Here is a 26409-nt window from a genome sequence, read left to right on the forward strand (position 1 = left end):
ACAACTTTGTGCACTGGCTGGTATCATATAATAAACTTTATACTGACCCCTCTACTTTACCATGCCATATATACTTGAAGGAAAGTAGGGATGTGATGCCTTGTAAGGCCATCTGTAGAAGGAAACTGATACTGAATTAGATTTTGTTTCTTCAATCAAAGTATTTGAAATGGGAAGGTTCTCCCTTCCTTGCAAACTTACTTCAGTTGATGACCTTTTTGGACATAGTGTCTTGTGCCTTTCTGGTCAGAGAGACGACATGATCCTGGAGTAATCATCATTCCCTACCAGTGAGTAAGTATTTACAAATTTTAAAATGAATGGTAGAGTATGGGTCCTGGGATACTTCTTTAAATTTTACTTTTAGGCTGCATTGTGCATCATGTAGGATCTTAGTTCCCTGACCAAGGATCAGATGCACACCCCCTACGTTGGAAGCATGGTGTCTTAACCACTGGACTACCAGGGAAGAACCTAGTTGACTGTTAAGTACCAGTTACAATCATATCCAGCTGCATCATTTAGTGATGTATGGGAAGTTCAGAGAAGTAGACAATATCTTCCAAATAAATAATTAACAAATGCCCAAATATCTAGGTCTAGTTAGAGTTGGTACAGAACAGTGAAATCTTTTAAAAGGAAGAGGTAGAAGGTTTTAGGTTTTATGGCTGTTTCAACTAGACAATAAATGAGTCCTTATTGATTGTAGCAATTAGCTTGTAAAACACCACAGTTCAAGACTGGTAATAACTCCTTACTAATTTAAGACTTGTAGACTAATTTGTCTTCTACTTCGATTTTATCAGCAGAGATTATATCTGTGTCGCCTTTTCCAGCTTTTAAATCATGGCCTTTCAAATAACAGTCTCTGGAAGAAGAGGGGCATTCAAAATGACTACAGGTGCTGGCCCCAACTTTATATGATCTATCCCAAAGTATTTTTTAAGATTAATGGCCACTTTCAGGTAAGAAACAAAAGCAGCCAAGCCTTCCTTGGTTTAGATTTTATAATACATGAGATAACTTTTTTTAGAGTTTGTGAATGTTACAAAGAAACTTTGTGATAACTGAGCCCCAGGCATTTGGATCTCTGTAGGCAAAACCATTCTCTTAGGAGAAAATTGACCCTGATATATATGACAGATATACAACCCTCATTTTTTATTTATTTTTTATTTTTTTCAACCCTCACTTTTTAGAGAAAAAGTATGTAAAGAGTTTATATTCTAAGAAACTTGGTCTCTGGATCAGCTTTAAATAATTTGTGGTACATTTTTATGTTTTTGGAAAGAAAATACTCATCCTTGTATAGATCTGCTGGTGTGCATAGCCTTTGCTACTACTGCTAAGTTGCTTCAGTCATGTCTGACTCTGTGTGACCCCAGAGACGGCAGCCCGCCAGGCTCCCCCGTCCCTGGGATTCTCCAGGCAAGAATACTGGAGTGGGTTGCCATTTCGTTCTCCAGTGCATAAAAGTGAAAGTGAAGTCGCTCAATGGTGTCCGATTCTTATCGACCCCATGGACTGCAGCCTACCAGGCTCCTCCATCTATGGAATTTTCCAGGCAAGAGTACTGGAGTGGGGTGCCATTGCCTTCTCCGGCATAGCCTTTAGATATGCATATTTAAAGACTACTTGTTCTCTAATTAAAGATGGCCTCTTTTGCAAGTTAGAGGTGAATGGCAAGAACCCTAGATTATGCAAAAAGCTTACTTCCATTATTTTTGCTTGGTGATAATAGTATTTTTCTCTGGTTAGAACTTGATTTTTTTTTTTTTTTTTTGAGAACTCTTCATTGTAAAACCCATACAAAGAAAACTTAGGTGTAAGAGAAGTATGGGTATTTTGTTGTGGATTGCTAGGTCTGCTTCTGCAGTGTTATTTTTTGGTCACATACTAATACCAGCATAGTCAGTTTTTAGACACTCATGAAGTAAATACTTGGTGTCTCTAAGAGTTTCTCCTACATACCTGCATTTGAATGAGTGCATGTTTCACCTAAAACATAGTTGGACAACAACTTCCTGGTTTCCTGTTCACATTTACTGTAATTTAATGTAATTTACTGTAATGTTCACATTACATTCACTGTGGCTCCATAAAGATATACATATTGTATAGCAATGTGTATTTTTATTGTGGTTTACAATTTTCAGTAGAATTCTGGGACTTTTAAAAATTGAAGTAAGAAGTTGGTATTTAATAATTATACTACCTTTCTGGTTTTGAGTTGTTTGTGGTATTCTGTGCTTACGTGATAGACAAACTGGAGTTAGTATAGAAGCATGTGAGATGTGACATAGTTCCCTGCTTCCATAGACTCAGTACTCATTTGTGTAATCATGTCTAATTTTAGAAGTCTTCTAATTTTTCCCAACTTCACTGATAGCATTGTATAAATTTAAATAAATTCATAAATTTAAATTCATAAATAGCATTGTATAATTTTAAAGTATACAGCATGATGTCTTGTAATAGGTATATATTGTGAGAAGATTACCACAGTAAGATGAATTAACACATCTGTTGCCTTATGGAGTTATTTTTTGGTAGTAAGAACATTTAAAATCTATTTGTAAAATTTGTCATAGCAGATTTTAAGTGTACCATATATTAACTGTAGTCATCATGCTCTACATCAGATCCTTAGAGTTTATTCATCATATAATTGAAAGTTTATTACTTTTGATCAGCATCTCCCCATTTCTTCTACCCCCTAAGCCCCTGGCAGCAATCACCATTCTAGTCTTCAGATTTTTTAGATTCCACATTAAGTGAGATAGAAAATTTTTAACTTTTGTAAACAAAACTCATGTTTTGTTTTTAATAGGTCTTTACTTAAAGGAGTAATTTATGGGATTATGTGAAAATGGTAGAATTTTCAAAATCCTGCAAATATCACAAAAAAACACTTTATTGTGTTAATTTCAAGTAAGACTTATTACTCATTTCAGCAGGTAGTCAGTTACAAACCTCTGTTGTATTATGAAATGTTCAGATACATGTTATTGAGTTTATAATACATTGCCAGATTCTGTTTTATTCATCTTTGCATTCTAACTCCTTTGGGATATGCCATAAATATAAAAATGTTCAAAATTTGAATTTTCTTAGATAAAGCAAATCATCTTATCGTGGATTTTTTTTTGTCTTGAAACTTTTTCAGTCATATGCAGTACCTTTTTGCCCAGATAATTGATGCCTCTGAAAGGAAGAGAGAATTTGGTTACTGAATTTTCTAATGTGTTAATGTGGATCCTACCCAGTAATGTTGCAACAAGGCTAAAAATCTTACTTAACTATGTTTAGGACAGAACAAACCACACCAGGTAAAATAATCTTGTTTTTTAAAAAAAGATCATATTACAGAGGCCTTGGCTAGGTTTATGATGACATAGGACCTTGTCTGAACATGATGATTTCAAAATTTGAGCTTAAAAGGACACTCTGAAATCTAGTCAATGTGCCTCAATAGACTTTTCAGACATTATTCTTGGCAGAAATGTTGTCTCGACATGTGAAAGCTGAATAGCTAAAATTGGCAGGTGTAGTAGTACACTTTGTGCCAGTTCTTTAGACATCCCTTGTTTTCTTTTCGTAGATTTTTGTAATTATTTTCTTTTTTTCTTCCTTTTTTATATGTGTGCATATATATATGTATGTATGTGTGTGTGTGTGTGTGTGTGTGTACCACACACACTGTTCAAAGCAAAAATGGAAGCTCATCTTTGGATCTCAGAAGGCACATATGTGACAAGGTGGAAACAAAGACAGAAACAAGATCAAAATAAAGGAAACTACCACATCTTGGATCAAACATTGGAAACCAGTTCTAGGTGTCTAAGTGATGTCCAGAAAGAATGTTTATGGGACGTATTTTATGAAATGCAGTGAATGTGGTAAGTGCTGTCACATGGATGTTGGTGTTTAAGGACAGTTTATTTCTCTTCAGTTGTCTGCAGTTGATCAGTGGGATCAGAGCCTATCACAGAGTAAATGCTTAAGAGAGATGCCGTTACTGATGTTTTAAAATTTTATTAGATACTTATATTAGTGAATATTAACTTGGATTAGTGTCAGATTAGAATCTAGGGCTATCTGATATACTCTCAATACTCAGTAGTCAGTAAGTTTGGCTCCTCTCTGGGAGTAGCTGTTTAGTAAATAGCAGGATTTATTGTAGAGAAGCTTAAGTACTTTGTCATGAAGTTTACAGGGTATTCATAGGGATACATTTTAGTCATTTTTGTCAAAAGTGGAAATACGTGCAATTTGAGTTCATAGGAGTGAGCATATCTTTGTTGCTTAGTGAGATGATGAAGTTCTACTAGAAGAGCAGTATTTGAAATGTACTTTTGCTTGTTCTAGATTTGAATGTTGGTGAGTAGCATCAGATATTCACACAGCCAGTGTATCTTTGCAAACAGTGCATAGGGGCAGTTAGTACAGGGGAGCTGCTCCTTTATTGCTACAGGATACTTAATTCAGCTTTTTAAATGGTAGATGAAGTCTTCTTTCTGTGACTTCTGCCCTTCAGTCATAAAAATGACTAATAAAAAATACAAAGCAATAGTAGATGCTTTAAGAAATATTTCTAAGAATAGAAACAATCTCAGTGAGTAGTATGTTTTCTTAGACATGGTAATTTCTACCTACAGTGGCAACCCACTCCAGTACTCTTGCCTGGAGAATCTCATGGAGGGAGGAGCCTGGTAGGCTACAGTCCATGGGGTTGCAAAGAGTTGGGCAACTGAGTGACTTCACTTTCACTTTACCCTAGCTGGTGAACTTGGCTGGAACACTGGCTTTGAATTTTAAATAGACTGAGCAGTTTTTTTGACTAAGACAGTGAATTGTGGCCCTAAGTGATGTCAAAGCAACAATACAAATATTCCATCCCCTCAAATTGCTGAAGTCACAAAGAAGAAACTTAGGAAAGTCTTGTTACAGAATAATATTTTTGTTGTCTAAGATTATAACATGGCAGGTTTTGGAAAGATGGTTTTTCTAATATTGGAAATATTTCTAATACCGGAAAGATAGATTTTTCTAATATTCTTCCTTTATTAGAATGAAACATTAATGGTTCACTGGAGGCCTTGGTGTCATTATGACTTTTTTTTCACCAAAGCCTATAATAAAAATTGGGATCTAATAGGTTTTTGATAGGAATTTTTGTTACACTATAGTCTCAATTATTGGTAAGTACAAAAAGTTGGCCATGGGGTCGCAAAGAGTCAGGCACGACTGAGCGACTAAAGTGAACTGAACTGATAGGCAAAATTTGGCTTTCAGTTTAATGTTTATTTTCTGATTTTTTTTTTGTAAGGATTGAGTCAAGAAGTAAGAAAATTTATTGTGCCAGCCAGAATCTAAGATCAGAGAATTGTGTAGTACAGTTCCCCCTGCCCCTGGCTGTACCTTGTAGCTTGTGGGATCTTAGTTCCCAAACCAGAGATTGAACCCCGGCCCTCAGTAGTCAAAGTGTGGACTCCCAATCGCTGGACTGCCAGGGAATTCCCTGGGTAATACTATACTGTCTTAAACTTACTTATGTGAGGGTTCCAAATTTTGATTAGGGGCTTTTCTGAAGAGAGAAGAGAGAAATGTGTATCTCTTACTGAATGCCTTTACCTGTTTCAGTCTGGCTCACTGGGGAATAAAACTTCTGTGTTTAAAAAAAAAAAGTCATTTTTTATTGTAAAGTAATTAGTCTCCAATTAGAATAAATAAACTTAAATTTAAAAAAAAGGCATTAAAATAAAAGCTGTTATTTATGGCTGCACTGGGTCTTTGGTGCTGTGTGTGGGCTTTCTCCAGCTGTGGCGAGTGGGGGCTGCTCTCCTTGTGGTGGTTGGGCTTCTCACTGCAGTGGTTTCCCCTGTTGCAGAGCGCAGGCTCTAGGCGTGTGGAGGCTGTAATTACAGCTCATGAGCTCTAGAGCACTGTCTAGAGCTGTAGTGCACAGGCTTAGTTGTCCCTCAGCATGTTGGATCTTCCTGGACCAGAGGTTGAACCTGTGTCTCCTGCATTGGCTGGTGGATTCTTTACTACTGAGTCAACAGGGAAGCCCCCAAAGACAAGTCTTTGTTTAATTTATTCTTAGAGCAAATCTTAAAAATCAAGAGAGCATAGTTTTTGAGGCATATACAACAGAGTTTACTTATTAGTGGCTAACAGTAACTTGAACACATAAAGATATGTGAAAATGCATATGCTATATTTAGGTTAGCAGAATACATTGATTATTCTCTTGGTTTTTATAATGTGCCATAAACAACATCCTACAACTCATTGTAAAAGAAAAGACTTTGAATAGTTGCTTTTAAAATTGAAAACACGTGTACAGATAATTCAAAGAGGATAGTGGCAAATAAGCAGGAAACAATTCATAAGCATCCTTTTAAAATCATTGTGTAATATATATTTACTATCAATTTTACAGAGATTTGAAACATGATGTCAACTTGAAGGTGATTGGCTGTCATTCATGAACATGAATGGGGCCTAAGAAAAATGGACAAGGATTTCATCAAGAAACTTAGAATCTTTTTTGCACAATAGCTACTGTGTTATATAGATGGCTGTTTTGGAGCTGCTTTTCATACTGAAACCTCTAACTGGGTCCCCTTACTTCCAGCTTCAGATTCTGTAATTTATCTGTTGGCAGAACAATCTTTGAGAAAGATGATGAAACCACATCGTGTTCTTCATAAATCTGCAATAGACATGTTTCAGAAGTGTTAGAAATAAGCAATAATCGGAAAAGAGGACAAAGGTTTATATACTGATAATATTTTGAGTATTTCTTGCCACTGTGAAAATTGAAAATTTTCCAGTTCTAGTTACTGAACATTTGGATTCATAAATTTCAAACTCCTTTCCTCTTACCCTTTGGTCCACAAGAGTCTCAAGATAACTTTGCACAGCAAGATACTGTGTGCAACTCAGGATGGTTTTAGGGTAGTTGTGCAAACTTTTTTTTCTATTAACATAGATGAGCAGATTTTTCTGGAGTATCCTGAGCAGTTTTACGTATGGACTGATAAGGAATTCTACACCTCTTGCCAATTTAAAGCGTCTTTGGCCAGGGCGCTTCTGTATAGATACTTTCTAGATCCTTAACTCTATTGATTTGCTTGATCCAGCAGCATCAGGACAGCAACTCTCATTCCAGATTCTCTCCAGTATTCAAGTATGTGAAGGGTGTCTACTGAATTGAAAATTATTTCAACTCGGTAAAACTTCAGGTGTTGGCTAGTCTGGACAATATCAAGTACGCAAGCTAACCCTATAGGAATAAAAGGCTAGGAAGGGAAGGATAGTGCTTCTTGATTTCAGTTAGAAGCTTCACCATCTACAGAATTATAGACAAAATAAGAGTTTAATACTGGCCTGAACTTCGTCTTGGTTCTGAAATACTGATATTTCATGAGCAGTCTTTGGATTGGTGAGGAAGAGTAATTTCCTTGCTGTGGATTATCACAGATACCAGTGAAAGCCCTATATATATGGCATTTGTGTACTTTTATGATAAACAGATCTTAATTGCATTTTAAAACAACTCTAATCCTATTAATTTATTTGACATTTCTAGCTTATGAATGTTTTTAAATACTTAGGAAAATTGTGTTTGGGTAATGATATTGAGATATAAAATACTCTGAATGATGAATTGTTTATTGAATGTTAGGAGAGGAAGAGAATGAGATTCAGCATGTAAGAGCTTAATTGTATTCTTTCTTTGCTTAATCTTTTGAAATCTAATATTCAAGTAGATAGGTCTACATTTATAATCATCAATATATTATTTTTATATAAGATAATACAGCTTGTTTCCTAAGAAAGTTTCTAAAAATATGTTTGGTAAAATTGTCTTCTGGAAAAGGCCTTTAGAAAGGGATTCTGAGGACATTTTGTAAACTGTACAGAATTCTGTATTGTTTATGGCTGGCAAAAAGAGAAGGACATGGAAATGTCTAATATTAATGTATCATAAAAGCAAAAGAAGGTACTGCTATTTATATGCATTTTAAAAATACTATGTATGACATAAATATAATTGCTTCGTGACAATTCTCAGTGTGTTGCAAACATTAACAAAGTTTGTTAATATATATAGAATTATGTTTAATACATGATTATAGAAATAAGGATTGTTAGAATACCTCTGAATGATGTATACATTTGAAATCATCTGATTGGATTATTGCAATGGCTTTTTGGGATGAGAGAGATTGTTCTGTATTCAACTGTCATCTAAGAAATTCTATTAAGGGTGTTCCATCAGGTTGTAGACGTTATCCTGTAAATGGTATTTATGTTACAGTTTTTTATGGTATGAGATTGCCTTATCATGATGGAATTTTTGCACCAGAGAAGAGACTCTCAACGCTTACATAATCAGGGTTGATTGGGATTTTTTTTATTGCTTTGTACATAATAGAAAAAGTACTGTGCTTTATCATCCTATCATGCATAGAGATGGTTGACATTTTGGGCATTTCAATTACTAGAATATAATGTTGGTTACTGAGGAATTTCTAGACCACTTTGTGTTAGGCAAATAAAAGCTGAATTTAGGAGACAGAGAATAGGGAGTTTTGGAAGATTGTATATGTAAATGCATATGCATAAAGAGTGTTCTCAAACAGCATCCAGACTTTGCTCCATGATCAGATGTTGGGAATCTAAATATATTTAAGCAATATTCTAATTGCCAATCAATATTAATTCATTTCTGGTAGAAGTTGTTAAACAGTTTGATGTAAGCAATGTTAAATTTTTTGTTTAGCTTGTAATTGTCTATATCGTTGTAAATTCATATCAACCTAATAGGATAGAAATATTTTTGTTTGCCAAAAGAAATGTTCCTTCCAGCCTCTCAGTTCATTGGATCCTTAGACACAATTTTTAGGTTGTGAGAAATACATAGTATGGAGTATCTAATGTAAATATATCATTTTATGACAGGATTCATCATGGTGGAACCATCACTGGACTGCTTTTATGTTTTTCAGATATATTTGTATACAGAAAGAACACAACTCTTTATATAACTTGGAGAAATCTTCACATATGGTAAAACAGCATAGGTTACAAAAGTTTTCATTTGCCGGTGGCATTTGACTTTTAATGAAAATAGTGAATTATTGTTTTAAAGTGCTTGTTTATAGTTGTATAGACAATATGTAAGTTTTTATGGGTGATGTTAGTGATAGTATATCCATATATCAGACCTGAGTTCATTAAATAGTTGGCTATCAAAGGAATGTTTTTATATTATGTGTATTTAATAGTATTATTATATGTTTTTAGGCATATGAGCTATAATTATGCATGTTTTATAAAATATTAACTGTGCAGAGAGTGAAAATTTTGCCTATTTTCAGACCATCTGAGTAAATAATTGGGCAATTAAGGGATTCCTTTAGATGGTGGTCAATAAAATAGAATATGTAGTCGTTTGCTCTAAACATTTCTTCCACGTTTTGTAGGGATGTTTTTACATACATATCCATGTATACATATAAACACACATGAATACATGCACATATGTGTGTATTAAACTAGTGATACTAAAAGTCATAGAATGGAAATATTTTGGGGGCCAGTTATCATTTGGCTTTAGTCTTAGGTTCTTTGGGTTGTTTGAGGGTGGATAATATAGTAAGCTTTAGTTTATGAACTTTATTGCTGGAGAATATAGTGAGGCTGTTAGATATGTGGGAAGCAAATGTTAGTGTTTTAAAATGACATCTACATAGGATTTGCCTGGTAGGCATGAATTTTGTGAGTACCAAACTGATAGACAAAAGTGAAAACACTATTTTGACAAATTGAATTGCTAAACTACTTGTATTTGGGATATATTTGGTTGCTAGGGATTACTTTTATAAAATATTTTCAATTTCTGTCAATAATTTTGGAATACCTTTTTGTTGAAATGTTAAAGTTATGGTCATTGTTTTATCTTAGAACAGAGGGAGCATCTTCATGAATTAGGCTTGAATTTTGATGGTTTTTTTGTTTATTATTGTGTTCTTGAGGCTTTTTTCACTAGACATTATTTGTTAGCGTGTAGAAATTACCATTCATATTTTTAAATATATAGACTTGTGTATTTTTCCTTTCCATCTAAATTTTGAGTTTTAAATATTAGAACAGAGTAAAGACACATTGCATACTTGTCTAACAAGCAAGCTCTTCCTTAACAAGCTCCTATGTGTTCTGAAACCGCGCGTACGCGCGCGCGCACACACACACACACACGAAATCAATATATTAATGTTAAACTAATGGTGAAAAATATATATTATGAAGAGAAGTGTTGCGTGACCATTATGTGTTTATACTTAGTCTGTACAGGGGGACAGTATTATTAGGTGGTTGTGTGCCTGTGATCAGATTTTTGTTTCTTATCCGTATAACATTAGATGTTCACAAATTTCTGTCATAGTTTTGAATACATAGTTACCTAAGATTCATAACACATAGGCTTTATGCTTGTTGAAATGGAATGGTAACGTTAAGTCTCACTGTTCTTGAGTGATTTTTAGAATCCTGTGTATGCAGTTAAAAACATGTGTTCTTTCTAGATACAGGCATTTCTTATATAATTTTACCTCTAATTGTGGGATAGGTATGTGTAACTTATTTTCCCAGATGTGCTAAGGTTCCTGATGTAATTCATTTTCCTAATGAAAATTTTATAGAAATGTTTGTGTTCACTTGCTAACATGACAGTAGCCAAAACAATTTTGTAAATAAGGAGCAAAAGTAATATTTAGTTTTAAACATGTAATATTTCTAAATGTACTGAGAATCTAAAAAGTCTAACTTTATAACTATTTCATTGTAAATGTGTTAGTATTATCTTTTAAAATCAACATAGCAATGAAGTTGACAAACAGGCCCTTGGAGCTATGAAAAAGTTATCATATATTAGTTTGGTTGTTAAGTGGAAACACTGACAAGATCACACATTTACCCTGTTCTCATATAGAAGGAGAATTGGCCATTGTATCAAGTACGTATATTTAAAACTTACACCATGTAAATTCTTTTGGTATATCTAATTCAAACCAAGATTCCTGATATATATCATTTATATAATTTTTATTAAGAGCAGTTTCGGTTCACAGAAAACTTGAAGGGAAGGCGCAAAAGATTTCCCATGTACCCTCTGCCTGAACACTTGCATAATTCCTCCCATTATCAACCTAGTACATGTATGAAAATCCACCTCCGTTATCAAATCCTCTATGAGAGTGGTACATTTTGTTAAAATTGATGAGCCCACATTGACACAATCACCCAGTGTCAGTAGTTTATACACATTATGCTTAACTCTTGCTCTTGCACATTCTGTGGGTTTGGAAAAAGATATAATGACATGTATTATCATCATCATATTGTAATGGCCCTAAAAAGCCTCTGTGCTCTACTCACCCTTCTTATATTTTTTATCTTTATTTTTTTTCCTCTTAACATTCAAATTAAAATATGACTTTGTCAAATAAATTTTATACTACCTCTTGGAACAATACACAGTTCTGTATGTGTTCCCTTGGTTGCATGACAATATTCAAGACAGCTTTGTAAATAGGCAGATAAGGTTTTAATTTTTAACATCTAGACTTTCTAGATGTATAGAGTCTCATAAAGTATAATTTTGTAAATAATTCATTGTAAAGTTCCATTGTTTTCTTTAGAAATCTCAGCAGTGAAATTGATGCTCTTGTGGGTTTCTTGAGCTATATACCTGTTTAGGGATCTGCTTTCTGAGTTATGGAAAAGCAACAGTTAAATGGTACTTTTTCATTTTTGGATTCTCATCTAAAAGAAAGTTTTGTATTTTTAGTGCTTAGATTTTTGTACATTAAAAAAGTCAAGTCGTAATTTGTAGTTGTGCTGCTGATAGAGTATTATATATTTTAATCAAAGGAAATGTGTCTTATAAGATTTTATTGTCTTTGAATTATACAGTGTTGTATTTAATTGGAATGCATGACAACATACAAGACAACATTGTAAATAGCGGTAAAAGAACCATTAAAAAAATCTAGGTTTTCTAGATGCATGGGATTTCACTAAGTATAAATTTGTAAATATCTCATAAAATATCACAAGGTGGCTTCTATGGATGTATTAGTGTAACAGAACTCATAATTGGCTTTTAGGACTGTGTAATATTTTGGTGTTTAGTTCAGTTCAGTCACTCAGTCATGTCTGACCCTTTGTGACCCCATGGACTGCAGCGTTTCTGGCTTCCCTGTCCAATACCAACTCCTGGAATTTACTCAAACGCAATGTCCATTGAGTCGGTGATGCCATCCAACCATCTCATCCTCTTTAATCCCCTTCTCCCACCTTCAGTCTTTCCCAGCATCAGGGTCTTTTCAGATGAGTCAGTTCTTTGCATCAGGAGGCCAAAGTATTGGAGTTTCGGCTTCAGCATCAGTCCTTCGAATGCATATTCAGGACTGATTTCCTTTAGGATGGACTGGTTGGATCTCCTTGGAGTCCAAGGGACTCTTTAAGAGTCTCCTGCAACACCACAGTTCTAAAGCATCAATTCTTTGGTGCTCAGCTTTCTTTATAGTCCAACTCTCACATCCATACATGACTACTGGAAAAACCATGGCTTTGATTAGAAAGGACTTCTGTTGGCAAAGTAATGTCTCTGCTTTTCAGTATGGTGTCTTGGTTGGTCATGACTTTTCTTCCAAGGAGCAAGCGTCTTTTAACTTCATGGCTGCAGTCACCATCTGCAGTGAATTTGGAGCCCAGAAAAATAAAGTCAGCCAGTTTCCACTGTTTCCCCATCTATCTGCCATGAAGTGATGGGACCAGATGCCATGATCGCAGTTTCTGAATGTTCAGTTTGAAGCCAGCTTTTTCACTCTTTCACTTTCATTAAGAGGCTCTTTTTGCTGTCTGCCGTAAGGGTGGTGTCACCTGCATACCTGAGGTTCTTGATATTTCTCCCAGCAATCTTGATTCCAGCTTGTGCTTCCTCCAGCCCAGCGTTTCTCATAATGTACTCTGCATATAAGTTAAATAAGCAGGGTAACAGTATACAGCCTTGACATACTCCTTTTCCTATTTGGAACCAGTCTGTCTCATGTCCAGTTCTAACTGTTGCTTTTTACTTCTACAGTGGAGCACGTTTTTCCATAACTCTCCACCATGACCCGTCCATCTTGGGTGGCCCTACACAGCATGGCTCATGGTTTCATTGAGTTAGACAAGGCTGTGGTCCATGTGATTAGTTTTCTGTGATTGTGGTTTTCATTCTGTTTGCCCTCTGATGGAGAAGGATAAGAGGCTTATGGAAGCTTCCTGATGGGTCTTGTTCTGATGGGCTGGGCCATACCCAGTCCATCTTTAATCTGATTTTCTGTTGATGGGTGGGACTGTGTTACCTCTCTGTTTGAGCTGAGGCCAAATTATGGTGGAGGTAATGAAGATAATAGCAACCTCCTTCAAAAGTTCCTGTGCACGTACTGCTTTACTCAGTGCCCCAACCCTGTAGCAGGCCACTGCCGACCCAGGCGTTCACCGGAGACTCCTGGACACTCACCAGCAAGTCTGAGTCAGTCTCTTCTGGGGCCACTGCTCGTTTCTCTTGGGCCCTGGTGCACACAAGGTTTTCTTTGTGCCGTCCAAGAGTCTGTTTTTCCAGTCCTGTGTAAGTTCTGGCGGCTCTGTTGTGGGGTTAATAGTGACCTCCTCCACGAGTGCTTATGCTATACCCAGATCTGCTGAATCCAGAGCCCCTGCCCCAGCGGTAGGCCCCTGCTGATCCATGGCTCCACAGGAGACACTCAAACTCAAAGGCAGGTCTGGCTCAGACTCTGGCATCCCTGGTGAGCCCAAGGTTTTGTTTGAGCACTTCAAGCATCTCTGGCAGGTATGGGGTTTGATTCTAAATGCAATTTCGCCCCTCCAGCCATCTTGCTGGAGCTTCTCCTTGGATGTGGAGTTTCCTTTTTTGGTGGGATCCTTCATTCTCTTGTCAATGGTTGTCCAGTAGCGAGTTGTAATTTTAGAGTTCAGAGGAGAAGATGAGCGCCTGACCATCTGCTCTTCCATCTTGGGTCTGCCATTACAGTTGGTGTTTATGCAGTGAGTTTTTGGGCATAGGGATATCTAGATTGTCTCCATGTCTTTAGATTGTTAGATTCTCATAGGAAAAGATTAGATTGTATACTTTAACAAAGAAAAATGACCAAAGGATTTTATTTTTATCTTCAGGAAGAAAGGAAGACATTAAAAGGGAATTGGCATTTAAGTCATAACTATTTTTATAGCTAACATAAAGTAATGGTTATTTTGCTATACTATATAAACATACTGGTTGAGAATTTATATCCATATACAAACATACTGTAAATGTATATACATACATATGTAAAATTAGTTTTAGGGATATAGATAGGATAATTTCTTTTTAAACATCTATTCATTGCTTTTTTTCTTTTTAGGGAAAAAATGGAAATAGAATTTCAGTTATAAGCTTAAATGTGTAGAAACCTGCTTCATTTATATCTAAACAGATGTTAATATTTCCATATATACTTCTGTGAGAACAGAATTTCTCTGATTTTGAGGTTTTTTTCTGAGAGCTTTTGAAAGTTTTCTGGTGGGTAGTTAAATTTGTATATTATAATCAGTAACTAATGTCAGGAGTATTCTCAATTGCCTATAATTAAATAATGAAAATTTGTTAGAGGGATCATTTGTCTATCTTATTTTTTGTAGCAGTTTGGCAATGACAATCAAAATTTGAATATGTAAAACTTTTGAAATGGTAAAACTTGCTGATGGGATTTTACCTGTTACTGTTCTCAAATTCATAAAGAAGAAAATATGTTAGAGATTGTAACATAATTTGAATGTCTAAAATACGCATCATTAAAAGAAGAATTGTAATGATAGCTTATTTGTATGACTGTCACTGAAACACTGAAAAAGTATTCTGATATTGAATGTTTTAAGTTGATTCTTTTAAATGTCATTTTTGAACAGATAACAACTAAATGTGTATGCTGAGATATGTCCATATGCCTGTTTTTTCTATTTGAAATATTAATGGTTACTATTCCTAAGGAGGGGGTTTATTCCGACATAATAGAATTAAATAATGCTTACTCAGTAGTGTTAACTATATTGGTGATATTTTAGCATTCTTTTTGAAACTTTTGCACATGTGTAAGTTCAGTACTAAAACATATGTTGCTACATGACAATGTAAAAGTGCAGATGTGAATTATGGAATAGAAAGTTGTCTGGAAAATCATAGCGAAAATTTAACATTACTATATTAACATACAGGAAAAAAGGGACAGCTGCTATTTACTGCCTTTAAATTTTTAAATGTATTTCGAAAGCAACATCAAACAACCGAAGGAACTTAAAAGATACAGCCAATTTGTACTTGTCTTCATTGTTACCTGTTGACGTTTTTGGAGTGTTGGGCTGTTCTATCCAGCTTTGCATTCCCAGTGACTGTTACGCATAGTTTTTGAGTGATCATGAAGAGCGTGTGACCTAGATACTAGTGCGGCAGAGAGTTTTAAACAGTGAATTAAAGAATATTTGATTACCCTCGGAAAGAAGGGAGAAGATTGGATTTCAGGTAGGTGCTATACAATTATATTTGGGTTGACAAACACATAAATGATAGCAGTAGTCATTGAAAGTTTCTATAAAGGGTGATTTTATAAGACAGTGCCAGATTTGTGGCTAATTGTTGAGGGAAAGTCTCTTGGAATAGCTTGGGAATTACTCTTAATTAATGGGCCTAATTGGAGAATGGGTTATTTTCTTTTACAGTAGTTTGAGTCTGTTGAATGGATTGCTCATAAGTTTTTATGGCTTTTTAGATTATTAAGAATTGGCATGAAAAATTTCAGTAGTCTTAACATTCATGCTGAAAGTACTCTGAGAAGGTGTAAGTAAAAAAAAAATTCTGTTTGGGCTAGTCTTATCTGCTAGTTTTTTAATTGGCATTCACTATTCCTGTCACTTCTAAAGGTATAATAATCAGTGTCTCGAGTTTTATTTGTATCTGACCTTGGCTTTATTGTATACTTGCTTTTCAGGTAAATATGGTGAAAGAAAAACATAACATGCAGATAATCTGAGGATATCTGAGATCATCAGGAACATTCTTCCAGTGGAGTTCCTTAATTTATAAATCTCAACTGTAAACCACAAGTAAGACGGTTCTGGATCAAGAAACGCTGTATTAGGACAAGATTTTGGCTAGGCTCAAGAAAATAACACTGGTGCAGACTTTGTTCTTGTACAGCTTGGAATTAGCAGATATTCCTGAGAATCAGTAAGTAAGCCAGTTACTTAAAAATATAATTGTGTTAAAGATGGAGTCCATGAATACTGTAGGCGATGGCCTGCCTTTAATTAATTTAACACCAAACACGATAACTAACATTGCAAAACAAATGATGATCAATATTTTACAAATTATAAATTAGGGAATAGACCAGCTATTTTTGCATGTGTAGTTTGGTGGTGGAATAATGGTAGAGGTTCATGGCAGCCTAAGAAAGGTGCTAATATAGAATAATAATAGTAGTAGTAAAGTCATGTTGAAGTTGGAGAGTTGAATCAGCTACAGGATTAAGTAATGAAGAACTGTTTCTAAGTGTTAGTTCAACATTAGCCTCCACTTAACCTGCTGCTTCAGTTTCTGGTCAGAATGCTAAGTGCTTTACCTTATTATGTTTCTTCTTTTTCCCTGTAGGGAGGTAGTAGTTCAGGAAAAGATACTTTGCCATCTTTGTTTTAATCTCAATAATTGTTGTCACCAGACCAGTTGCATTATTGCTCATTCCAGGTTTTCTTCACTCCCATCACTGGGGTCAGGAAAACCCCTTGGTGATAGTGATTGTAAGGGCAGTCTGAGTACTCATTTGATTGAGGGCAGGGAACTTTGGTTAGACAGGAACTGATTCTACTTTTCTTAAGTTTGATGGAATTTTGGTGGCAGCTAGTGTTTATTCTTTCGATAACATATAGGTAACAAATTATCCTAAACTTGGTTAATATATAATACATTATTGTGCTATTTCTACAGATTCTGTGGGTGAAGATTTCTGAGAGTGCCAGAATGTATGTGGAATCAACTGGGAAGACCCAGTTCAATGGTTGAGAGTAATTCAAACCACTAGAGTCTTCTGGATACTTTTTCACTTACATCTGGCACTGGTTTTAGATGACTTGGAAGGTTGGGCTTAGCTAAAAGGCTTTTAACCATCACACAGTCAGGTTCTCACTTGAATCATAAAAATAAGTGTTTGAAGTGGCATGGCCTTTTTTGATTTAGTTTCAGAGGTCATGTAACATCATTTCTGCCATATTCTGTTGGCTAACCTTGTCATGGAGAAGGCAATGGCAACCCACTCCAATACTCTTGCCTGGAAAATCCCATGGACAGAGGAGCCTGGTAGGCTGCAGTCCATGGGTTCGCTAAGAGTTGGACACGACTGAGCGACTTCACTTTCACTTTTCACTTTCATGTATTGGAGAAGGAAATGGCAACCCACTCCAGTGTTTTTGCCTGGAGAATCCCAGGGACGGGGTAGCCTGGTGAGCTGCTGTCTGGGGTTGCACAGCGTCAGACACAACTGAAGTGACTTAGCAGGAGCAGCAGCAGCAACCTTGTCATATGGCCAACCAGAATCTCATAGCGTGGTGGGATAGTGCCAAGGTGACTGCAGGCACAGATAGCTTGTAAGACCAGATTGAAGACAGTACAATAGGTTAAGAGCTACATATGTGGAGCTTCAGTAGTTTTTTGTATTGTTTTTGAAGGGGTCCTTGATTTTCAGAATTCCACTTTTCTCACACTCAGAATCTCTTTTTCGATAATTTTTGGCAAATATCTTACTCATTGCCTGACGTAAAGTCATACTGAATTGTTTTGTGATTTGGGGAGTTAATTAGGCAAAAGATAAAAAATTAGAAAAAAAAAGATTTTTGGATTAAGTCACTTGGGAAATGAAAAATAGAAAAGATTCAGGTCCAGTGTGTAGATACCGAAATGTAGAATCTTAGAACTCCTGAAGCTGTGGAACTATAGGAAGAATGAGAGGGGACAGCTGTTCATGAAGTCAGTAATGTAACAGATGCTGAATTTCTGCCCTTGACACTGTAGCAGCTTTTCCTTCATTTCCCATTCTACCTTGCTGTAGGATTACTTCATGGGATGTGCTGGCAAGAAATGAATACTGACAAATTCCTTAAACATTGTTTCTCAGAGAGCCTTATTGCCTACCTGCTGTCCATGGGATAACCTTGAAAGTAAAGGTTTTATTCAGAAAATGTTTCCTTTTTCCTCAGGGATAAATCATAACTTAAGAGAAGATTATAGGCTTCCTTCATAGCTCAGTTGGTAAAGAAGATCCACTGGAGAAGGGATAGGTTATCCCTTTCAATATTCTTGGCCTTCCCTTGTGGCTCAGCTGGTAAAAAATCCGCCTGCGTTGCAGGAGACCTGGGTTCGATACCTGGGTTGGGAAGATCCTCTGGAGAGAGAGAGGCTACCCACTCCAGTATTCTGGCCTGGAGAATTCCATGGACTGTATAGTCCATGGGGTCACAGTCAGACATGACAGAGCCATTGTCCTTTCATTTTCTTTCAATTTTTCAAAGAGAAGATTAATGGTTTTTTGAAAGGTACCTGCTCAGCAATTCTGATGGGGCCTATAATGCATTAGGAACTAAATGGTTTCCTAAGTTCCTTCGTAGCTTCTATATCTTTAATATAGTTACTATTTTTCTTATCAAATGGACTAAGTTTCTTGGTTATTTTCACTGCAATATTTAGGTATTGGTATGTTTCTTATACAGAAAGGCATGTAGATTGCATGATATCATGAGTGAGTGATCTGGTGGAGATGAAAGAGTAATAAAAAGGAGACATAGACAATGTGAGGAGAAAGTTCAAAGGATCAGTTCATAAGATATAAGAAGCAAGATATAAGAATGCCAATACCTGGTTTTCTCATTGTTAAAAGAATTCCAAAGCAAATTTTGATTCACTTGTTTTTTCATGTTAGAATAGCTATTTATTGCATTTCATTTTACATAATGAAATGAAGTATGCTACTAACCTTTACCCATTTTTTCCCCAGTGTGTTCTCTCAAGTGATGACTACATAGGAAAACTGATACCACTGATTCTGCCATCATCTTCCATAAAACCAAAAAATAGTCTTCATAATGTATGGCAATTCCTCATTATTGTATTGCAACAGACACTCCCTGTAGATCAGAAAAACAGGCTGAGAAGGCTCAAATTTAAAGGGTGATATTGGAGAGAATTGTAACCAGGCATGTGGACTGTTTTCATTGTTGCTATTGGACTGAATCTCAGGAGCTTGAATGATGGAGACATTGTTATGCTCAGGACCTTGTAATGTCAAAGCTTCGTTTCATTGCTCCCAAAAGTATTACTGCATATATTTAAAATTTCCATTTATCACAGGGAAATTTAAAATTGATTCATAAAAAATCACAATTTTCAAGATTTCAAAGGATATGGAAAATTTTAAGTGTAACATTTTACTTCTTAAATGCTGTTTTTCCTCCTCTGATTCTGCCACCTCTGTCTATGTTATCTACTTATTGATGAAATTTTGTGCATCTCTTATGGGTTTATTGATCAGTTAACACTCATGGCATTTTGGGGGATCTGTATATACTAGCCACAGATTTTTCTATGCAGTAAGCATTGTTTATATATGAATTGTAAATTTATCCAACTAATTTGTTGAAATAATTTCCAATGAAACTATGAAGACTAAGGATACCCAAAATTTATAGTTTCAAGTCCAAAGTAAAATAGATTTTCCTCTATTATATAGACAGGATTTCATCAATCTTATTTACAAGTGTTTATATGGATATATTTCCTAAAACTGTATAAATGTTACATTTTTATTCTTTGGCAATATGATGTTACAAAGAAATTGCCTTTTCTTCTGTTACTGTTGAGCCTGTCATTTTCATATATGCTTAGTCCTTACCAGTCTCTTGCATTATTTCATTTTGCTCTGTTTTTTTATTTTTCTTTTCATTTTCCTTGGTATATCAATGTCTTAGTGTAGTGCAAATGAAATACCATATTTTATTGCTGTCAATTTACTGTGTTTTGTATTTTGGTTGTATATTAAAATATAATCATACTGTGTTTTATGCCTTGTGAGTTTTGTGTTTTTCTTTAAAACACGTCTGTATTAGTATCATTTCTTCATGTTTTTTTTCATCACATGTTTTGCCATTTTATTTCTCTTTCATTTATCCTTACTGTGGTTTTAAAGCATTACATATTCAAATTGTTTACCTTGACTTAGGTAGTTACCACTCATCTTCACTTCTACCATAATCATAGAAATCCTGACATAGAATTGATTGAATTTCTATTTATTTGTCTGCCTTACTTTCTATTGTTACTTTAAAATTACTGATGAATCTTTTCTATTCCATTGAGCTCTATCTCATTTCTCTTCTTTTTCAGAATATTCCCTGACTAAACTTGCATTTTTTCTCTCAATTGATGCTTAACATTACTTTGCAAGTTGGAAAAAATAATGCAGTTTTTATTTCATTTGCAACAATTTAATAGATTAATTAGGAGAGACTAGATCTCTTTGAGTCTTCCTGTCAAACAACAAGGTATGTCTTTATATTTTTCTAAAATCAAATTGTTACGTTGGAATACTGCTAGTTTAGCTTTTCTTTTTAAAATTCATTCCCAAGCATTTCATAGTTTTGTTACTGTAGTGATAGGGATTGCAAAACTAGTTTTTTTCATCTTAATATATGTAAATCAGCTTTAATATTTTTTAAATACAATTTCATTGAAACTCAAATTATGATTTTAATTTTAAATACTTATGTGTCATCTTATGAACTTTTTCACCTTTTAAGAATTTTTCATCAAATTTGGTGACAGGTTTAATAAAATGTCTTTTGTTTTCAAGTTGATATTTGCCATTTTAATTATTAATTAAAAGAACTGAATTTTTCTAAAAATGAAAATTTTTGTATCCAATGAATATGTGAAGTACAATTTGTTTATTTTTATGTTATCTCTCCCCTATTATAGCCATCATTATTTTATTGACACTTTCTGAGAAGATAGTCCTAAACACAGAACTTTATTTTGTGTTTGCTTTACTAGCTCTGTCAAAACTGTTCTGAGTGTTTTTTCATGTAGACTGGAAACAGGAAATACTAGCCTTATTTAGTTTCTAATTCTATATTGATATATGACTTAATACCTCCACGAATGTTGCTTTGTTACTACATAGGCTTTTGTTGTTGTTCGTTTGTGTTTTTAATATTTTCCAACTACTTATCTAAACATCTTTCATTGCAGCATACAGTTATAAAAAGTAAATATCTATTAATGTGCAATTATCAACTGATAATTTTATACATCTAAAGTGGTATCCAACGTTGCATGTAGTTGTCAAAATCTGCTTAATCTCTCATTTGGGATGGCTGTTTAGTTTGATTTTCTTGATTTTTAACACTTGGAGAAACTACAAAATACCTGAACCATGTGCATCTGGGTTTGTGTGCTTTTTTTTCTTTCCTTTCAGTTTGAAATTATACACTTGGCAAAAATACTATGGAAGTGATGTAGTTCTCAGTTCATCCCTGCTTGCTGCTGCTAGCTGCTAAGTTGCTTCACTCGTGTCCAACTCTGTGCGACCCCACGGCCTCCCACCAGGCTCCCCCATCCTTGGGATTCTCCAGGCAAGAACACTGGAATGGGTTGCCATTTCCTTCTCCAAGGAAATCACTAGGGATCATATAATGTTGACAGTGGGCTTCCCTAGTGGCTCAGTGGTAAAGAATCTGCCTGCCAGTTAGGAGACTTGGGTTGGATTCCTGGGTCTGAAAGACCCCCTGGAGGAGGGCATGGCACCCCACTCCAGTATTCTTGTTGAAGAAATCCAATGGACAGGAGCTTGGTCACAAGAGAGTCAGATGTTCTAACTAACAACAAATGTTGATAGTGCCTTATGACTAGTGATGTAGCTTTGCTTACTTACTGTTATAATTAATAAGTATCTTTTGTGAAAGATAATGCCAGTACTCTTTTACTTTGATATGCTAATTTTAGTGTGTATTGAAGTTTCTTGTCAAATCATAATTTTAAGAAAATCTGTCAAGTCTACATTTTAATTTTATTTTTTTAATTTATTTATTTTAATTGGAGGCTAACTACTTTACAGTATTGTAGTGGTTCTTACCATACATTGACATGAATCAGCCATGGGTGTACATGTGTCCCCATCCTGAGCCCCCTTTCCTTCCTCCCTCCCCATCCCATCCCTCTGGGTCATCCCATTGCACCAGCCCTGAGCACCCTGTCTCATGCATCAACCCTGGACCAGCGATCCACTTCACGTATGATAATATACACATTTCAATGCTACCCTCTCAAATCATCTCACCCTCGCCTTCTCCCATAGAATCAAAAAAGACTGTTCTTTACATCTGTGTCTCTTTTGCTGTCTTGCATATAGGGTCATTGTTAGCATCTTTCTAAATTCCATATATATGTGTTAATATACTGTATTGGTGTTTTTCTTTCTGACTTACTTCATTCTGTATAATAGGCTCCAGTTTCATCCACCTCATTAGAACTGATTCAAATGTGTTCTTTTTAATAGCTGAGTAATATTTCATTGTGTTTACATACCACAACAGTCTTATCCATCCGTCTGCTCTTGGACATCTAGGTTGCTTTCATGTCTTGGCTGTTGTAAACAGTGCTGTGATGAACATTGGGGTACATGTGTCGTTCAACTCTGGTTTCCTCTGTGCCTACATTTTATTATGTGAAGTTGTCTGATTGGGAGTTGTCCATTCTCCCCCATTCAGTTTTTCAATTATTCATTTCAGTGTAGACTCATGGATATTTTCTTTACCCTATAGATAAAGATGGATCTCCACTACACTACGTTTTTTTTTTTTTTCCTGAATTATCCCACATTTGGCCTCTGTCTTTTCAACATGTCCCTATCCTTTCTCTAGTAACAGTATCCAGGTTCATTTTGTTCTTATCTTAACCCCGGTGTGAAACATACCATTTCTCCTAGGATCCCTGCTTCCTTAAGGGAAGTAAGATTCGAGAGCAAGATATGTATCAGAACTTCATTTTTCTTTTTATGGCTTCCTGTGGGTAAACCACATATTTTCTGTTGATGAACTTGGGTGTTTCCGCTTTTACTTTGAATAATAGGGCTAGTGGCTATCCACATTGAACAATGATTCTATGAACACTGGTATAGAAATGTCTGAGTCTTTGTTTTCATATCTTTTGGGTAGATACTTAGAACTAAAATTGCATGGTAATTCTCTGGGTAGCTTTTTGAGAACTGTCCAGTTTTTGTTATAAAAAGTTTCAAAGACAGAAGAGAACATAATAAACTTTCACATATTTAGCAACTAGAACTAATAGTTATCAGAACATTGCCAAATTTTCAAAATTAGAAATACAGCATTACTTTGGCCCTATGTATGTGTACAGAACATATTTTTAAATAACTACAATTTCATATCCCTAGTATTAACTAGAATCCTTTAATATATTTTAAAATAAATCCCCATGTAAATTTATTAGTTGTTCCAAAGATAACTATGATAGTTGGAAGAAATCTAAATCCAAACAGGAAATACATTTTTATCTAGGCTACTTTTAGCTTAGTTTGGCAAATTTATTAATTTATTTCAGTTCAGTTCAGTTGCTCACTCGTGTCTGACTCTTTGCGACCCCATGAATCGCAGCACGCCAGGCCTCCCTGTCCATCACCAACTCCTAGATTTCACTCAAACTCATGTCCATTGAGTCAGTGATGCCATCCAGCCATCTCATCCTCTGTCGTCCCCTTCTCCTCCTGCCTCCAATCCCTCCCAGCATCAGGGTCTTTTCCAATGAGTCAGCTCTTCACATGAGGTGGCCAAAGTATTGGAGTTTCAGCTTTAGCATCAGTCCTTCCAAAGATCACCCAGGACAGATCTCCTTTAGAATGGACTGGTTGGATCTCCTTGCAGTCCAAGGGACTCTCAAGAGTCTTCTCCAACACCACAGTTCAAAAGCATCAATTCTTCAGTGCTCAGCTTTCTTCAGAGTCCAACTCTCACATCCATACATGACCACTGGAAACACCATAGCCTTGACTAGATGGACCTTTGTTGGCAAAGTAACGTCTCTTCTTTTTAATATGCCATCTAGGTTGGTCATAACTTTCCTTCCAAGGAATAAGCGTCTTAATTTCCTGGCTGCAATCACCACCTGCAGTGATTTTGGAGCCCAGAAAAATAAAGTCTGACACTGTTTCCAGTGTTTCCCCATCTATTTCCCGTGAAGTGATGGGACCAGATGCCATGATCTTTATTTTCTGAATGTTGAGCTTTAAGCCAACTTTTTCGCTCTCCTCTTCCACTTTCATCAAGAGGCTTTTTAGTTCCTCTTCACTTTCTGCCATAAGGATGGTGTCATCTGCATATCTGAGGTTCTTGATATTTCTCCTGGCAGTCTTGATTCCAGCTTGTGCTTCCTCCAGCCCAGCGTTTCTCATGATGTACTCTGCATATAAGTTAAATAAGCAGGGTGACAATATACAGCCTTGATGTACTCATTTTCCTGTTTGTAACCTGTTTGTTGTTTATGTCCAGTGCTAACTGTTGCTTCCTGACCTGCATACAGATTTCTCAAGAGGCAGGTCAGGTGGTCTGGGATTCCCATCTCTTTCAGAATTTTCCACGGTTTATTGTGATCCACACAGTCAAAAGCTTTGGCATAGTCAATAAAGCAGAAATAGATGTTTTTCTGGAACTCTCTTGCTTTTTCCATGATCCAGCGGATGTTGGCAATTTGATCTCTCATTCCTCTGCCTTTTCTAAAACCAGCTTGAACATCTAGAAGTTGATGGTTCACGTATTGCTGAAGCCTGGCTTGGAGAATTTTAAGCATTACTTTACTAGTGTGTTAAGTGAGTGCAATTGTGCAGTAGTTAGAGCATTCTTTGGCATTGCCTTTCTTTGGAATTGGAATGAAAACTGACCTCTTCCAGTCCTGTGGCCACTGCTGAGTTTTTCGAATTGTCGGGCATATTGAGTGCAGCACTTTCACAGCGTCATCTTTCAGGATTTGAAATAGCTCAACTGGAATTCCATCACCTCTGCTAGCTTTGTTCGTAGTGATGCTTTCTAAGGCCCACTTGACTACACATTACAGGATGTCTGGCTCTAGGTGAGGGATCTTTGTGATTTTTTGAGTTTAACGTCAGATTTTTGAGTTGTCTCTTGTTAGTGAAAAACACTTAACGAAGTCAGTAGTTAAAATACAAAGAGTTTTCTTGCAGTTACGACCATCAGAAGTTGCACCAGCAGGGAGAATGTGGTTATTGTGATAATTGGTTTTGATTTTGGAGAGATTTCCATGAAATACTAAGGAATTCATAGAGCACATTATTACCTTTTGGTTGTGCCATTGTCTTTTTATTTTATTTTTAACTTTGAACTGGTCTATAAATTAGCAGTAAGAAGTTACATTGGAAATGATATTTCAAAGAATACATGTGTGGTTGAATGGCATGGAAATAATTTTGAATACAAGATGGGTACCAGGGTCTCAGTAAATGAGCTGAGGAAAGACAATTACGGTTTCATCATTTTTGTACTTATACCTGGTGTTTGTAGCCAGGAGATAGATTTCTGTAGTTAGGATGGTGGGAGTTGTTTTCCATGGAGTACCAGCCAAGTCTTGACATAAAGATGATACTCATCTGTCATGAGGCCTGGCTGTGTGATAACCTGATGTTTATTTTCATTTGCAATCTCTCCCTCTGTACTCTCCCAGGTGGTGAACATGTGGACAAGAGGATCATAGATATCTTCTGCAGTGGTTCCATCCATAGCACTCAAATGTTGTCATTATTTCCCCCTTTTGGACATTATTGCGTCTTTGTATCCCAAAGGGCACAACTTTTATATCTGTATACTCAGGAATAGAATTGGCATGCTTTTGAGAAGTAATTGCCTGAAGTGTTGTTTGTACTTCTCTGTGCTCTGAATTTATCTTGTGTTTTTCTTTATTGTTGTATTTACATTGTTGGATTTTTTTTATCCATGTTTTACTTTACAAATGTGAGATTTGTGTCTGGTAAATGTAATTAATGCAACCCTATGGACACCTTAGTCTTGTCCCAGGTGATAGCCAGGCTTTCTCTCGAGCCCAGCGCCTCCCATGTGCCAGTTTTGGTATCATTTATAAGATACTTTGTTTCTTATTGGAATCAGAAGCTCACAGTTATTAGAGGGGTCCGAAATATTTGTATTATCTGTAAAACCTCTCCA

General features: G+C 35.8%; 1 long non-coding RNA gene and 1 other non-coding gene across 2 annotated transcripts; both read left to right on the forward strand.

The window, feature by feature from the left end:
• The first annotated feature begins 3381 nt into the window (after positions 1-3381).
• Positions 3382-3455, forward strand: LOC138095627 (small nucleolar RNA SNORD107). The gene has a single exon (XR_011146377.1). It is a non-coding gene; the product is annotated as a small nucleolar RNA SNORD107 (small nucleolar RNA).
• An 8528-nt stretch (positions 3456-11983) lies between these two features.
• LOC138094897 (uncharacterized) lies at positions 11984-20210 on the forward strand. The gene is made up of 3 exons (XR_011146292.1): positions 11984-15643; positions 16110-16348; positions 19164-20210. It is a non-coding gene; the product is annotated as an uncharacterized lncRNA (long non-coding RNA).
• The last annotated feature ends 6199 nt before the right edge of the window (positions 20211-26409 follow it).

Source organism: Capricornis sumatraensis, chromosome 19, assembly GCF_032405125.1.
Source record: "Capricornis sumatraensis isolate serow.1 chromosome 19, serow.2, whole genome shotgun sequence".
Taxonomy (NCBI): domain Eukaryota; kingdom Metazoa; phylum Chordata; class Mammalia; order Artiodactyla; family Bovidae; genus Capricornis; species Capricornis sumatraensis.